Below are 17,163 nucleotides of genomic sequence, written 5' to 3'. Positions count from 1 at the left end.
CCATGCAATCTCTCTAGTCTCATCTATGTCAGTGTGTGGCTAGAATAGCTTCCAGGTCAAATCTTTCTGCTAATTCTGTGTTGGGTAAGTGAGAATGGGTTAGTATATACATATATATACACATGTGGTGTATATATATATATATATATATATGTATATATATATATATATATATAGGGAGAGAGAGAGAGAGAGAGAGAGAGAGAGAGAGAGAGAGAGAGAGAGAGGAGAGACAGAGAGAAAGAGACAGAGAAAGAATGTTATAGAGATGCCTTTTATATGGATTGGACTTGATGACAACTAAGGAGCCTTCTGCCTCTCAAAATCTGTTATTCCTCCAGCCTACTAAAAGTGAATATACTGTTAAGTTTTTCTCCTGGACACTCATCTCTCTCTAAACTTCTTTTCCTATAATGATCTCATCAGTTCTCATGGGTTTAGTGACAAATTTACAATCTCTTGCCTGATTTTCCATTTCACATTCCCTATTGCCTTCTGGACCATCTCTACCAGTTTGTCCCAAAGACATCTCAAACTCAACAAATATAAACAAAAAGTCATTCTTCCCCATCCCCCCAGCCCACTTCTCTTCCAAACTTCTCCATTTCTGTTGAGGGCCCCATCATCTTTTCAGTTAACCAAATTCATCACCTTGGAGTCATCATTGAACCTTCAAGCCTACTTCTGATTGGTTACCATGAGAGCTTATCACTCTCATATCCACAGAGCTCGAGTTATTAGGAAAGCTGCCTCTCTTCAGTTTTTCCAAACATCGCTTCCAACTTCTGGGGCTAAACATAACAGATTTAATCATTCCTTCACGTGACAATCTTTTAGATACTTGAAGACAGCTGTTACAGACTTGGGATACATAGTCTCATCTTAAGAACTCTTCAAATTCTGGGCACACTGACTTCTCATTGAGTAGTGTTTTTATACACTTGAAGAATTTTCTAAAGTGCTCAGAAATGCCAAGTCAGATGACTGGTACAAGATAAAGCCTGACCTGGGCACCACAGTACATCCCATCTACTGGGATTATTCGCTGAAGACTTGCACTTGAAGTCACCTGTCATAATCTCCAGATGCCCCAGGCAAGGCTCATCCACCTTCCCCAACCCAAAACTCACTGCCCACATATCCAACACAGAATTAATATCAAAGATTTGGCCTTGGGCTTATTCTGGAGAAGTGCCCGGGGGACAGAATGGATGTATGGGAGAGGACCATACCTAAAGATTGTTCCATTCTACAAACACATATCTGCTTCACCAACACATGTAATGATTTACACCTTTGTCTCTCACTTCTTTACTCCTTTTTCTCTCTCCTTCTCCCTCTCTGTCTTTCTTTCTCTGTCTCAGTCTCTCTCTAGCTCTTTCTTTCTCCCCCTCTCTATATATAATCTACGTATAAATATTGAAAACTATAACATACTCAACAAGTGATCATCCAACTATTAACCCACTGGCCTTGGAGCCATTCTAGCTACACACTGACACTGAAGTGTCTGGGGAAAGGGATTGCATGGGAGAGGTTTAAATCCAAAGGTTTTCCTTTTTTTTTTTTTTTTTAAACTAAAGCTTTATATTTTCAAGATATATGCATAGATAGTTTTCAACAATCTCTCCAGGCCTTTCTGAAATCATGCTGCTGATCATTTCTTATAGAACAATAATATTCCATAACATTCATATGCCATAACTTATTTATCTATTCTCCAACTGATGGCATCCTCTCAGTTTCCAGTTCCTTGCCACTACAAAAAGGCTGCTACAAACATCCTTGTACATGTGGATCCTTTTCCCTTTTTTATACTCTCTTAGGGATACAGGCCCAGTAGAGACACTGCTGACTCAAAGGATATGCACAGTTGGATAGTCCTTTGGCATAGTTCCAAATTCCTCTCCAGAATGTCTGGATCAGTTCACAAATCCACCAACAAAGTATTAGTGTTCCAGTTTCCCACATCCCTTCCAAAATTCATCACCTTTCTTGTCATCTTAGCCAATCTGAGAGTTGTGTTGTGGTACCTCAGAGTTTTTTCAACTCACATTTCTCTGATCAATAGTGATTTAGAACATTTTTTCATATGACTAGAAATGGTTTCAATTTCTTCATCTGAAAATTATCTGTTCATATTCTTTGACTATTTATCAGTTGGAGAATGTCTTGTATTCTTATAAATTTGAGTCAATTCTCTATATATTTTAAAAATGAGGTCTTTATCAGAACCCTTGAATGTAAAATTTTTTTTGCAGTTTATTGCTTCCCTTCTAATCTTGTCTGCCTGGGTTTTGTTGGTACAAAAACTATTTAACTTAATATAATTATCCATTTTGCATTCCATAATGTACTCTAGTTCTTCTTTGGCTACAAATTCCTTCATTCTCCACAGATCTGAGAGGTAGATTATCCTTTGTTCTTCTAATTTGATTATAGTATCATGCTATGTCTGAATCATGAACCCCTTTTGACTTGCCCTTGGTATAGGATGTTATATATTTCTGCCATAATAATTTCCAATTTTCTCAGAAATTTTTGTCAAGTATTGAGTTCTTATTCTAGAAGCTGAGGTCTCTGAGTTTATCTAAAACTCGATTTCTATATCATTGACTATTGTTTCTTGTGAACCTAACCTTTCCACTGGTCATCTATTCTATTTCTTTGCCAGTACCAAATGGTTTTGATGACCTCTGCTTTATAATGTAGTTTTAGGTTTGGTACAGCTAGGTCCCCTTCATTTGCATTTTTTTTTCATCAATTCCCTTGAAATTCTTGACCTTTTGGTCTTCCAGATGAATTTTGTTGTTATTTTTTCTAGCTCTGTAAAATAATTTCTTGACAATTTGATTGGTATGGCACTGAATAAGTAAATTAATTTAGGTAGGATTGTCATTTTTATTTTATTAGCTCAGTGAACACTTGACATTCTTTCAATTGATTAGACCTGGACTTTATTTATGTGGAAAGTGTTTTGTAATTGTGTTTATATAGTTCCTGACTTTGTTTTGATAGGTAGACTCCCAGATATTTTATATTATCTACAATTAGTTTAAATGGAATTTCTCTTTGTATTTCTTGCTGCTGGACTTTGTTGGTAACATGTACAAATGTTGATGATTTATATGGATTTATTTTGCATCCTGCAACTTTGCTAAAATTATAAATTGCTTTTAGTAATTTTTAGTTGATTTTCTAGAATTCTCTAAAGATAACATCATATTATCTGCATAGAATGATAATTTGGTTTCCTCATTACCTACTCTAATTCCTTTATTTTTAGCCAAAAGCTAACATTTCTAATACAATATTGAATGGTAATGTGATTCTTTCACTCCTGATCTTATTGGGAATGGTTCTAGTTTATCCCCATTGCATATGATACTTGCTGATGGTTTTAAATAGATACTGATATAATATAGCTTCTAGGGAAATACAGTAGTGGTTTGGGGGACCCCTGACTTTGGGGGGCAATCTGTTCTGGCAATCTATTTGATTCCAAAGTCCTTTGGCTTTGCCTCACCCACCTGTCCAACCTAGAAATGTAATTGTTCTAACAATCTGTCTGATTGTGGAGACTACTCCTCAATTCATTGCTGAGAACCAAATTCTGGAAACCACTCCTCCATCCTACCTATGAGCCATAGAATTAGCATATCAGTGATAGATAGCTGAATAAATGTGTTTTCTTCTGTAATGGGCCAGCCACCACAATACTGAAGATGGAATGTCTCTCTGAGTCTGAGAGCTTGAGCTCCAGCCTCCAGTCCTCTGTCTTCTCCGAGTCTGTCTCTAGATCTGACTCTGACCTCTTAAATACTCTATTACAATTAAATCCATTCATCATACTGAGTATAAGCCAATCATTATATCATTAGGGAACCATTATTTATTGTAAGATTAATTCAATCATACTGAACTAGAGAACTATTAATCACCATGTAAACTAGATAACCATTATATTATCAATTCCACTTGGCACCTTGTAAGAAGAGTCCTGGCTCTCTACATCCTTGCTTCTATTTCTCTGCTAATTTCTTTTGGAACTTCGACTGGCTTTGTAATGGCCTTACAATTACAATAAGTTTTACCCCATTGAACCCCTTGGAATAGGTTCAAGTTTGCAAATTCTTTTGAGACACCTCATAACACTGGTCTGTGACCCCAAACTTTTGGGGTCCTCTTCCCAACCTCAACAATGCTATTGATGATTTTGAGGGGAAATTCCTATAGTGTTTTTAATAGGAATGGGTGTTAGGTTATGTCAAATCCTTTTTCTGCATCTATTGAGATAATTATATGATTTCTATGAGTTTGGTTATTGATATAATCAATTATGCTAACAGTTTTCCTAATATTGAATGATTTCTTGATTCCTAATATAAATTCTACTTGGTTATGGTATATTATCCTAGTTATAACTTGCTGTAATCTCTTTGCTAATATTTTATTTAAGGGAGTTTCCTTTCTGCAGACATTCACCTGCTTCATCAACATATATAATGATCTACACCATTGTCTCTCACCTCATCCCTCTTCTTGCTCTCTCCTCCCTCTCTCTCTGTCTTTTCTCTGTCCCTGTCTCTCTGTTTATCTCTGTCTCTCTGTCTGTCTTTCTCTCTGTCGCTCTCCCCCCTATAAATACATATATGTATAAATATTAAAAACTGTAACATACTCAATAAATTGTTGCTATCCATCCAACTGCTAACCCTCTGCCACATACCCAACACAAAATTAGCAATAAAGATTTAACCTCGGACCCAGTCTAGCTATACACTAGCATAGAAGTGCCTGGGGGAGAGGATTGCATGATAGAGGTTCAAAACCAAAAGTTTTTTCTTTTTGCAGATACTCATCTGCTTCACCAATACATATAATGATCCATGCCAGAGTTTCTCACCTCATTACTCCTCTTGCTCTCTCTTCTCTTTCTCTCTCTCCATCTCTGCCTCCCTTATTTTCTCTCTTTGATCTCTCTACTATCTCTCTCTACTTATTTGTCTCTGTTTCTATGTTTCTTTGGCTCTAACTCTCTCATATCTCATGAAACAATGACCATTAGAATAACTTCTGTTCCTTTAAGGTATAAGAGGCAATCAACAATACTGAACAACTGTTCAACCATTGTGCCAACCAAGTGCATTTATCCTGACTCGGTTTCCTCAGCTGTAAAATGGGGATAATAATACCCATAGTACCTATCTCTCAGTATTCTTGAGAAACAACCTATGACTGTCCTCTCATCATAGAATCATAGATTTAGAGTTGGAAGGGACCTCAGAATTTACCTACTCCAATTCCTTCTTTTTATAATTGATGAAAATTGAAGCCCAGGGGAGTCATTCAAATGGTGTCAGAAGCAGAGACAGACAAAGAGACAGAGAGAAACAGAAATTCACACATAGAATAAGACATACATACACAGAGAGAGAAAGGGAGGGAGAGAGAGAGAGAGAGAGAGAGAGAGAGAGAGAGAGAGAGAGAGAGAGAGAGAGAAGTGAGAGCAGAAGGGGTAAAGAGGTGAGAGACAACAGTGTAGATCATTACATGTATTAGTGAAATAGATGATTCAAGGCCCAATGATCTTTTATGGGTTGGACTAGTTAGCCCCAAAGGCCCCCTCCCAATCCTGAGATTTTGTGATTATATGACTGTCCATCTGTCCACAAATTTCTTTTATTTACCCCCTTAACCAAATCATCCACCTTTAGGTCCACAATTCCTTTCAAATGTCTTTTCGTTGTATCTGGCATGGACTTGTTTATATAGTTACTGCCTTTGTTACATGGCTCTTGGACATAAAGTTTTCATTTGCTTCACTGTATCACTTTTCAGGTCTTCCTACAATTATTCCAATTCCCCATCATGTATTCTGGTGCAGTAATAGTGCATTGTATCCATCAGCCATTGCCCAGATGCTGAGAGCTTAATTTGCTTCTGGTTTTGTTGCTGTTGTTTGTTTTTTAATATTACAAAAAGGGCTGCCAAGAAGCATGGTAACATAAAAGGATTTGAAGCCAAAAGACCTGGATTCCAATCCCAGTGCCTTCATTTATTCTCTATATGACTTAGACAAATCATTTAATTTCTCCAGGCTTCAGTTACCTCATTTGTAAAAATAATAGCATCTCACTGGATGACCCATGTGGTCCTTTCCAACTGTTTTTATGATGGTTCTTTTATAACTTCCTTAAAATTCTCACTTTATCTAACCCATGCTATTAATGTAATTATTATAGCATTAGAAAATGTGGAAATGTAGTTTTTCTTCATCTCAAGCATTTTATAAATGCAACCAATTATCTTGCAAGACTCAGACAAAGTAAAGGGAAAGGTATTATGAATCTGGAATAAAAGGACCAGAGTTCAAAGCCTAGCTGCACAAAAGAGAATAGAAAGTCACAGAAAAGTAGGATGTTGCAAAGTGGCATGTCGAATTTATTACATATTTTTAAAGGAAATCAAGCTTATGTAATAGAAATTCAGTTTCACATTCAATCCTTTTTTTTCTAGGCTAACATATATGGAAATGTCCAGTTTATGTGGTATTTGTTAAGTTCAAAATTTTAAAAAATATATTTTTAAAAAATCCTGAATCATTCTTCAATAGATAAATGATCAAAGGACATGAATAAGCAATTTTAAATTATTCACTTTTTCTCAATTATATGTAAAAACAATTTTAAAGATTTTTTTTTAATTTTGAGTTCCAAATTCTCTCCCCTTCTTCTCTCTTCCCTCACTGGGAAATCAAGTAATTATATATATAGGTACACATGTGCAGTAATGCAAAATATATTTCCATGTTAGACATATTGTGGGGGAAAAAAGCTTAAAAAACTTAAGAAAAATCTTTTTAAAAATTAAAGTATGCTTTGATCTGTATTCAGGCTCTTATCAATTCTTTCTTTGAGTATGGATAGCACTTTTTTTTTTTTTATCATAAATCCTTCAGAATTGTCCTGGATCATTATATTGCTGAAAATAATAATTATTCACAGCTGAATATCTTATAATGTTGCTTTTGCTATGTACAATGTTCACCTGGTTCTGCTCACTTCACTCAACATCAATTCATGTAAATTTCCAGCTTTTTCTGAAATCTGCCTTCTCATAACTTTTGATAGCACAATACTATTACATCACAATCATATAACACAGCTTGTTCAGCCATTCTCTACTTAATGGGCATCTCCTCAATTTCCAATTCTTTGCCAACACTACAAGAGTTGTTATAAATAATTTTGTGCCTCTGGGTCTTCTCTCTATATATCCTTCTTTCCTTTCCTCCCTCCCTCCTTCCCTCATTTTCTTTCTTTCTTTTCTTTCTTTCTTTCTTTTCTTTCTTTCTTTCTTTCTTTCTTTCTTTCTTTCTTTCTTTCTTTCTTTCTTTCTTTCTTTCTCTCTCTTCCTTCCTTCCTTCCTTTCTCTTTCTTCCTTCCTTTCTTCCTTCCTTCCTTCCTTCCTTCCTTTCTTTCTTTCACCTAATAGTGGTATTGCTGGGTCAAAGAGTATTCATGGTTTTATAGTCCTTTGGGAAAATGAACAAGAAATTTTAAGAGAAAACAATCCAAGCTATCAAAAAAAACCCATATTTTTAATGTTCTGAATGACTAATAATATAAATTAAAGCAATGCTGATGTTCTATTTCACAACTAGCAGACTGGAAAAGATGGCAAAAGAGGAAAATGGCAAATGTTAGAGGGACTATAGGAAAACAGGTACATTACCCAGTGATGGTGCAGTTATGACTTGGTCCAGCTATTCAGGAAGGCAATTTGGAATTGTGCCTAGAAAATTACTAAATCCTTCCATCTAGTTTTACCACTATTAGAATATATCCTAAAGAAATCAAAGAAAGAGGAAAAGGATAAAATATTTATAGCTGTTCTTTTTATGATAGACAAAAGTTGGAAACTAAAGATACATCATTCTTTGGTAGTTAAACAAATTATGACACATACATGAAGACAATGGAATATTTTTGTGCCCCCCAAAATTATGATATTGAAGATTATGAATCTATGTAGAGTGAAGTGAGCAGAACCAGTACAATTTATAAGCTAATTACCTTATAGAGAGGTACAATTTTGTTGTATTTTTTAACATAATAGATTTTTTTTCAAAATACATGCAAAAATAAATTTTAAATATTCATCCTTGCAAAAGCTTGCATCCCAGATTTTTCTCCTTCCTTTCCCCCTCCCCCAGACAGCAAGTAATCCAATATATGTTAAACATATGAAATTCTTCTAAACATATTTCCACATTTATTATGCTGCACAAAAAAAAAAAAAATCAGATCAAAAGGGGGGAAAATGAGGGGGAAAAAAACAAGCAAGCAAATAACAACAGCAAAGGTGAAAATACTAAGTTGTGATCCATATTCAGTCCCCATATCCTCTCTCTGGATGCGAATGGCTCTTTCCATTAGAAGTCTATTGGAATTGCCTTAATCATCTCACTGTTGAAAAGAGCCAAATCCATCACAACTGATCATCACATAATATTGTTGCTGGAGAGGTACAACTTTGAAAGACTTTAGAACTCTGATCAATGCAATATTAAACCACAAGTCCAAAAGAATGAATATGAGATACACCATTCATGTCCTTATAAAAGAAGTGATGAAACTCAAATACATTAAGAGACATATTTCTGGAGATGGTTAATGTAGGAATTTATTTTGCCAGACTCTGTACATTTATATTAAGTATAACTGTAATATATGTATATATATAAAATTTAAAAACAAATATTCACAATTAGGGGAGGATAGTGGGAGGGTCAGATTAATTTTCTAAAACTTATTACTTGAAAAACAACATTGATGCACTACGAAAATTTAAATTAAAAAATCCCCATGGTACCATTAACTGTGTGAGTTTAAGTAAGTCACTTAATTTCCTCAGTTTCTTCATCTGCAAGATGAATGTGTTGACATTATAACATTCTATATTCCCAGGACCCTCCCAGCTTCAACATTACAAATATTATCTCATATGATCTTTATAACAACTCTGGGAGGTAGGTGCTATTATTATGCTGAGTTTACTGTTAGAGAAACTGAAACGGATAAAAGTTCTGTGATTGGCCCAGTCACACAGTAGAAAGTTTTATGGCTGAATGGGAAGTCAAATTTCTGACTCCAGGACCAGCCTCTATCCAATATGTGTTCTATCTACCTCTAGAATTTGCATATGGTATCAAATTGTGTAGATATGTTAATTTTCCTGAATTGTTTTTTTCCTTCCATTTTCTCAGATATTCTTATCGTTGGATTTTTGTGAGGGAAGATAATTGGGAAAGATAGTGGAAGATTTCAATGGAATATTTTAGAGTGTTACTTATTCCAATCTATGATCTAATGACAAATGCAGTTGAAGAGTCAGAGTCCTGGCTAGAAACCTGAAACAAAAAAGTCACACAGTTATTAAACCATCTATTATTATAATATAATGTTATTTTTAAAAACCTTAAATACTGTTTTAAGGTTTTATTTTTCTCAATGTTCTAAAGCAAAACAGGCTATTGTGTAATAAGCATCAAACTCGCCATTAGGAAGAAACTCTGGGTTTAGGATTTGTCTCTGTTAATTTTAAGCATTTTGACCTTAGGCAAATCTATTAATTTTCAGATCCTTATCTGCATCAGTTTCCAATTGGTCTCCTGGGCACTGACCTTCTCTCATCTAGTCTTCTCTCAACTATGAGAAAAATCTTCCAAAGACATATTCAAGGAGTGTGTTGGTAAATGTTTAACAACCATTTCTCTGGGGGAGGGGAGGAGAAATGTATATGCATAGAGAATTTTTAAAAAAAATTTCCCAATAGTACATATCCTTCTAAATACATGTAAAGACATCTTTCAACATTCATTCTTGCAAAAGTTTACATTCCAAATTTTTCTCCCTCCCTTGCTCATCATCCCTCACTCTAACACAGCAAGCAATGTGATATATTATAAAATATCAAAGTATAATCTGCTTAAATATATTTCCATTTTTGTCATGTTGTGCAAGAAAAATCTGACCAAAAGGGAGGGAAAAAAAACACAAAAAGAAAAAAAAAAGTGAAAATACTATGCTTTGATCCATATCCAGTTTCCTCAATTTTCTCTCTGAAGTGCATAGACTTTTAAGTTAAAATTTTATCATTAATATTTTCTCCATCACTTTCTTAAGTCTAAACAATCAAGAAAACAAGGATTAAAATAGAAAATTTAACTCACACTAAAAATGTAAACATCTGCTCTCATGAGTCATATGAGCTAGTTCTATCCTATCCCTGTACAGGTATGACTGTTGTTCAAGTTTCTTCTATGGTTCTCTTTTGTCTATGTGAAAAAAATACAAAATTAACAGGTTGGCATTGCAAACTTTCTCCTGTCTGGTTCCAACCTATCTGTATGTTTTGTTTTTTTTTTTTTTTTTTATCATTGTATTTATTTATTTTACAACCAAAACCTCTCATTCCCTGCCATTTTCCCCAATTGGAAAAAAAGGAAAGGAAAAAAAAAAAAGGGTGTGTGTGTGTGTGTGTGTGTGTGTGTGTGTGTGTAGAATCCTTTATAACAAATGTACATAATTAAACTAAATAAACTCCCAATTGAATTTTTGCCATCTCTGAAGACATCTCTCCTACTCTGCATCTTCAATCCATCATCTTTCTATCAGGAAGGAGCAGAACACTTCATCAATTGTCTTCTAAAGCCTCTTATCTCACAATACTTAATACTTATCTCACAATAAAGGATAAGTGCTCTTACCTTTTTCAAATTATCTTCTTTTTATATATCTGTATACAAGGACTATCTCATCCAGGAGAATACAAGTTTCTTGAGGGCAGGGAAAGTGTGTCTCACTCTCATATTTATATCCCCAGTGGCAAGACAATGTCCAGCACAGAACAGACCCTTATTAAATATCTGTTGAATTAAATTATGTCAAATCTATAAAATAGGGTGGATTATATTCTGCCACTAATGACACAAGTTTGTGATGAGGCAAAGTCTTTTCAAAGCACACTAAGTAGATGAGAAATGAAGACTAGGAAGAACACAGAGGAATATGGGAAGATTAACAGGAATGATGCAGAATGAAGGAAGTAGAACTGGGAAAACAATCTATACAATGACTACAATATGAGAAATAGAAAGAAAGTTAACAAAATAATTGACACAAAATACTACAAAATTATGATAACTAAGTCTGGCCCTAACAAAGGGTTATGAAAAGGCACATCCTTCCCTACTTTGCAACTCTGGATGTGCAACACTACATATAAGGAAAGAAAAATAAAAACAAGTATTTATTAAACACAACATGCACTTTATAAATATTATCTCATATGACTTTTATAACAACTCTGGGAGGTAGGTGCTATTATTATCCTGATTTTTCTGTTAGAGAAACTGAAACGGATAAAAGTTCTGTGATTGGCCCAGTCACACAGTAGAAAGTTTTGTGGCTGAATGTGAAGTCATCTTTCTGACTCCAGGACCAGTGCTCTATCCAATATGTGCTCTATGTACCTCTAGAATTTGCATATGGTATCAAATTGTGTAGATATGTTAATTTTCCTGAATTGTTTTTTTCCTTCCATTTTCTCAGATATTCTTATCATTGGATTTTTGTGAGGGAAGATAATTGGGAAAGATAGTGGAAGATTTCAATGGAGTATTTTAGAGTGTTACTTATTTGAGTAGGTTGCCAGCAATGAAAAGTGACATAAAATCCTCACTGAAGCCTTGAAAACCAAAAAAGGAAGCTGAGGGGTGAGGAGAGAAAGGAAGGTCATGTAGGGAGAGTGAATAGTGGTAAAGAACTTGAAATCTACACTGGTATCCATGATACATTCAAAGAGACCGAAGATATCCTTCAGGACCTTGGGATAGAGGGGTTCTCTATGGGGTAAAGTTTGTGGGAAGAGGAGAACAAGAGTTTGAGAAGGCATAGATGAGTTGTCATCTGATTCAGGGGAGTGTGGGCCCATATTGATGAGATCAGGGATCCTTGCTAGTTTAAAATATTGATGAACCAGATTGTGTTATGGTAGAAAAGCATAGGATTTGGAATCAAAGAGCTCCTAGCTTTCTTACTAATTTCTAGTGTTACCTTAGGTAAGTCAGTTTACTTTTCTTGGCCCTAGTTTCTCTGTATGGAAAATAAGAAACTAGGCCACAAGCTCTCCAAGGTCCTTTCTAGCTCAACACCTCTAGCCTAATCTATAACTCCTTAGTAGTTACTAAGGATCTGCTAGGATCCTAGGTCTAAAGCTAAAAGGGACCTCAAAGTGTCCTCATCCATCCCTCATTTGACAGAGGAGGAAACAAAGGAGCAGGGAGGCAAAATGTTGCCCAAGGTCACACAATTCATAAGGGTCAGAGGCAGGATTGGAATCGAGGTTCTACACCAGAGCAAATATTCTTCCAGATATGGCATTCAGTCAACCCAAGAACTCTCAGGACAGAGCTTGGGCAGTTTCTTAGGCCTGCTGCACCATTTTGGGGCCTGCTACAGCTCAAAGACATTTTACATTCTCTTTTCTACAAGAGGCCTTTCCCAGCATCCCTCCTCTCCTCTACCTGCAAATGCCAGCCTCTCTCAGCCTTGAAATGCTTATTGACTCTCCCATTAGGTATCCCTCCTGCATGAATGGGAAGCTGGTGTCCCTGTCACGAATAGCAAATATACTTTGAATTATAATGTTTTTTCTTTTTTCTAGGGAGAGTTTGGCTCCCTACCAGCCACACTCTCATCCTCCTCATGCCCAAGGGCATACACCTGCAAGTTAACTATCCAAGGACACTATCTCTGCTCAGGGAAAAAGTTCTGTGTGTGTGTGCCATCAAGCCTGCAGCTTTTTCCACACTGCACATTAACCAACTGAGCTAACTAGCTGTGACAGAGACACTACAGCTCTGGGAGAAAGGGGAAGCAGTAGCCCAGTGAGACTCAGCCTCTGGCAATGGTTCTGTGATATCTAATGACTCCAGAGGAAGACAGTTCCACTGAAGCAATTCCCAGGACTTATGCCCATCATTACATAACACCAGCCACTCTCTGGTGTCTGCTGGTTACAAAGAGCAGAGAGGTAGAGATAACAGTGTGGGATTTGGAGTTAGAAAGATCTGAGTTCAAATCTTCCCTCAGACTTAGACACTTACTAGTAGCGTGATCCTGACAAATCACTTTCACCTGGTTGCCCCAATTTTCTCATCTATAAAATGGGGATAATAATATTACCTGCCTTGCAGAATTGTGGTGAGTATCAAATGACATAACAGTTGTAAAGAACTCTGCAAACCTGAAATACTAGCTGTAGTTATTATCGGTGGCTTAGAAAAGGGAAGATTTCAGTACATAGGAAAGGTAGTTAATTCCAAGGAAAAATTAGTCCTGAGGCACACACACATAAATACACAGCCCTTTACTTTCTCTCACTCCAGAAGTGTACTTTGTTCCAATAAACGCCCTGAAATATTAATGTCTCTTCCCAGGAGGCTGAACAGGAGCCATCCTGTGGACAGATGGAAGGATTTGTAGAAAGCATTTCAGAGACTCCATCAATCCTGATCCTAGACATATGAGATGAGGATCAACGTATCTCAAACTGTTACAGGGCAATCCCTAGGAAAAACTGCAGACAATAGAATAATGTCCCCAAGCCCAGCTAGTGGCCCCTTTATTTCAAACATTCTCTCTTACAACAATAGCATCAAAGATCAGTAATAGTTAATATAATGTTAATAATGTAATAATAAATAATCACATTTATATAGCATGTTAAGAATTGCAGAATACTCTGTTATTCTCATTCAGTGCAAACAATAATTCTGGGAGAAAATGTATTCCTAGTGGCATTCCAACAACAATCTTTTATAGTAGGTGATATAATTATTACTGTTCTCATTTTATAGATGGGAAAACCGAGACTCAATAAAGTTAAATATTTTATACATGTTCACATAGATACATAAGTATTACAAGCAGGATTTGAACTCAGGCCTTTATTCACTAGACCTTACTTTCTCCTCAAAAGCAACTTTTTATGGGACTCTATATCCATTTATTCATTTACCAAGTATTCTACCATGCATCTATTTTCCTGGCTAGATGCTCAGGATTCAGATTTTCTTTGCAACCAGGGAGCTTACCTTCCAAAAGGGAGAATTAGATATTCATAGACAAGTAATTATGAAAAATACATACAAAAGTAAATACAAAGAAATTTTTGATGAGGGAGGAAAATAACCACAAGAAAAATCAGAGATGGGCCTACTGGGATATGGCACGTGAGCTGAGCCTTGAAGAGCACAACAGGCTGCAAATAAAGTCCCACTCCTCCTCACCATGTCGCCCAAAACTGTAGTACTCACATTCAAGATTAAACTAGTTATATTGCCCAAAAATGCCACTTTGGGACCTATGTCCTAATCATGTTAAAGAGAGAAAGGCCTCATATATATCAAAATGTCCATAATATCACTTTTTAAAATAGTAGTCAAGAACTAGAAACAAAGTGGGTACCCACTGAGTGGCAAATGGCTAAGCAGATTGTGGTCCATGAATGTAAAGGGCTATTGTAGTAACATAATAATGAAGAAGAATTCAGGGAAGTGTGAGAAGACTTGGATGAAATGATTCTGTTTATTATAAGCAGAATCAGGAAATAAATAGATGCAATGACTGCACTGTTGTAAATGGAAAGAATGATTGTAGAAAGGATCAATCATATGCTCTTAGTTGCATAAGCTGATAAAGTTTGACCCTGAAAAAAAGGAAGAAAATAAAGTACCTCCCTTCTTTACAAAGATGGATGATTATGAATGAGGAACCTGCATATGTCATTTGATTCAACTGATATGTGAGCTGATTTTGCTAAACTGCCTTTTAAAATTCTTATTTTTTTCATTGTTTTTGGTCACACAGACAAGTGTTTAATAAAAGCTTTTTCATTCAATTAAACAAGGAATAAGGATCAATCAAGTAATTTTTAACAAGTATTAACTATCTCCACTACCTATTTTACCAGGCAAGTGATTGGATACTAGAGATGCAAAGACAAAAGAAATTCTCTCTCTATAAAGGGCAGAAGGTAGAGTGTTGGGTCCGGAGTCAAGAAGATCTAGTGCAAATCTAACTTTAGATTCAATGAGGATAATAGCTGTACTTCCTACCTCTCAGGGTTATGAGAATCAAGTGAAAGAAAACACTTTCCTATACTAGGTATATAGCATTCATATAACATGCTTACAAACATTGTCTCATTTGATCCTCACAACAATCTTGAAGGGTGGGTGCTATTATTATTTCCATTTGACAGACTTGTCCTGGATCATAAAGTTAGCAAGTGCTTGAGTAGGATTTGAATTAAGAACTCCAGGTCCAGAAATGAGGTTATGTAAAATAAGAAATGTCACTTGATTTTTTTAAAAATTAAATATTAAATCAAATCTTTATCTTTTCCTGGCCAGAGTTGGTTCTGACAAAAAAATAAAATAAAATAAAATAAAACAGTGAGTTTCCCTCTCCTCTGCCCCTTTAGACCCTCCCCCTCCCAGTCGATAGCATCCCCAGGAGCCTTTGTTCTTAGCAGCCTCTTTGGCTCTCTCAGCATGAGGCCGTATGTCTTGAACTCTTCAGCCAGTTAATCCACTTCTCCAGCTGCAAAGGGAACAGAAACTTTTTTCTGCAGGTGAATTACACAACCAGACCAGTTTCAAAGCTTCTACATGTGCCAAAACCTATGTGGTGACCTTGTCAGGCTTGGGAGGCTCCGACTCAGGAGGATGTTAATACTCCTTGTAATTTGGTAGATTGCACCCAGTTCTCCATCCAACAAAAATTATGGGCTTCTTGCTATGTACAGTGCTAAATTTATCGCATTCAGACATGAGCTGTCTTGCAAGAACAAGCCAGCTGTGCACAGCTGTGCACACTAGAAATGTTTAGGGGAAAGGCCCATACAATCTCCATCGAAAAACAATAACATGCCTTGGAACCCTGCATGGAAAAATGACTGGCTGTGGGGCTGTTAAATTGTTCCCATTTAACAGAGAAAGACCATGACAGGGGGGAAAAAAGGCAAATGATTCTATTTTGGTGCCAATTGGTGGTGAGGCTGGGCCTGGCTTCAACCCCGTAACTTCCGGGCTTTAAAGATAAGGGAGACATATGCCCAGACTATATTGTACAAATATAAACACTCGGAGTTTCAAGGTCAGAAAACTAATGTACCGCCCAGCTTGTTTTTTCATAAAATGAATGTTCATTGCCCTTTTTTCCTTTCTGCAAATACATTTCTCCTTTCTTCCCTCTCTCTCCTCCCTTGTTCCCCTAGCCCAGGTGGATCCCAGGCTGTGGATGAGAACATAGGGATTTTTAGGCTAGAGTGAAAGGGCAAGAGAATGTGACTTCTCTACCCATGGAATGAGGTGAAGTCAGCAACCCTTTATTGTTTTGCTCAGTTCTCTCAACTGACATCAAGAGATACAAGAGACACTTGGGACCCTTTCCCAGAGCTCTCCCTCATTCCTCCTAATAATGAGGCATCTCTGCTCCAAGGGCAGTTTGTAGAGGGAGACTACAAGAGAGGAGAAAGGGGGGGATGGGATGGGAGAAGGGAATGGAGTATTAAGCGGGAAGGAGGGAAGAGAAAGAGGAAGAGATAAAAAGAGAAAGAGGGGAGGGAAGGAAGGAGACAGAAGGAAAGAGAGAAAGAGAAGATGGAAGGGGAGGAAGGAAAAAAGAGCAGGAGGAGGAAAAGGAGGAGAGGAGAGGAAAACAGGAGGGGGAGAGGGGGAAACATGAGGGGGGAGGACAAAGAGGAGGAAAAAGGAGAAGGAAAGGAGAGCAGGAGGGGGAGAGGAGAAAATAGGAAGAGGAAGAGGAGGGAAGGAGAGAAGAGGAGAGGAGAGGAGCAGACTGAAAAATGAAAAAGAGAGACATCCGGAAAAGAAGTGTGAAGAAGCAGATGGGGGAGGGACAGAAAGGGGGAGAGCAAGAAAGGAAAAAGGAAAGAACAAACGAGTGTAATAGAGGGAAAGAGGGAGAAACGGGGGGAGAGGGAGGTTAAAAAAGTGAAGAAAGAAAATGAGAGGAAGGGCCAGAGAGAGACCGAGGCAGAGAGAGTGGCCCACGTGGCCCCGGCTCT

This window comes from Antechinus flavipes, chromosome 1, assembly GCF_016432865.1.
Source record: "Antechinus flavipes isolate AdamAnt ecotype Samford, QLD, Australia chromosome 1, AdamAnt_v2, whole genome shotgun sequence".
Taxonomy (NCBI): domain Eukaryota; kingdom Metazoa; phylum Chordata; class Mammalia; order Dasyuromorphia; family Dasyuridae; genus Antechinus; species Antechinus flavipes.
This window is presented reverse-complemented; position numbering follows the sequence as displayed.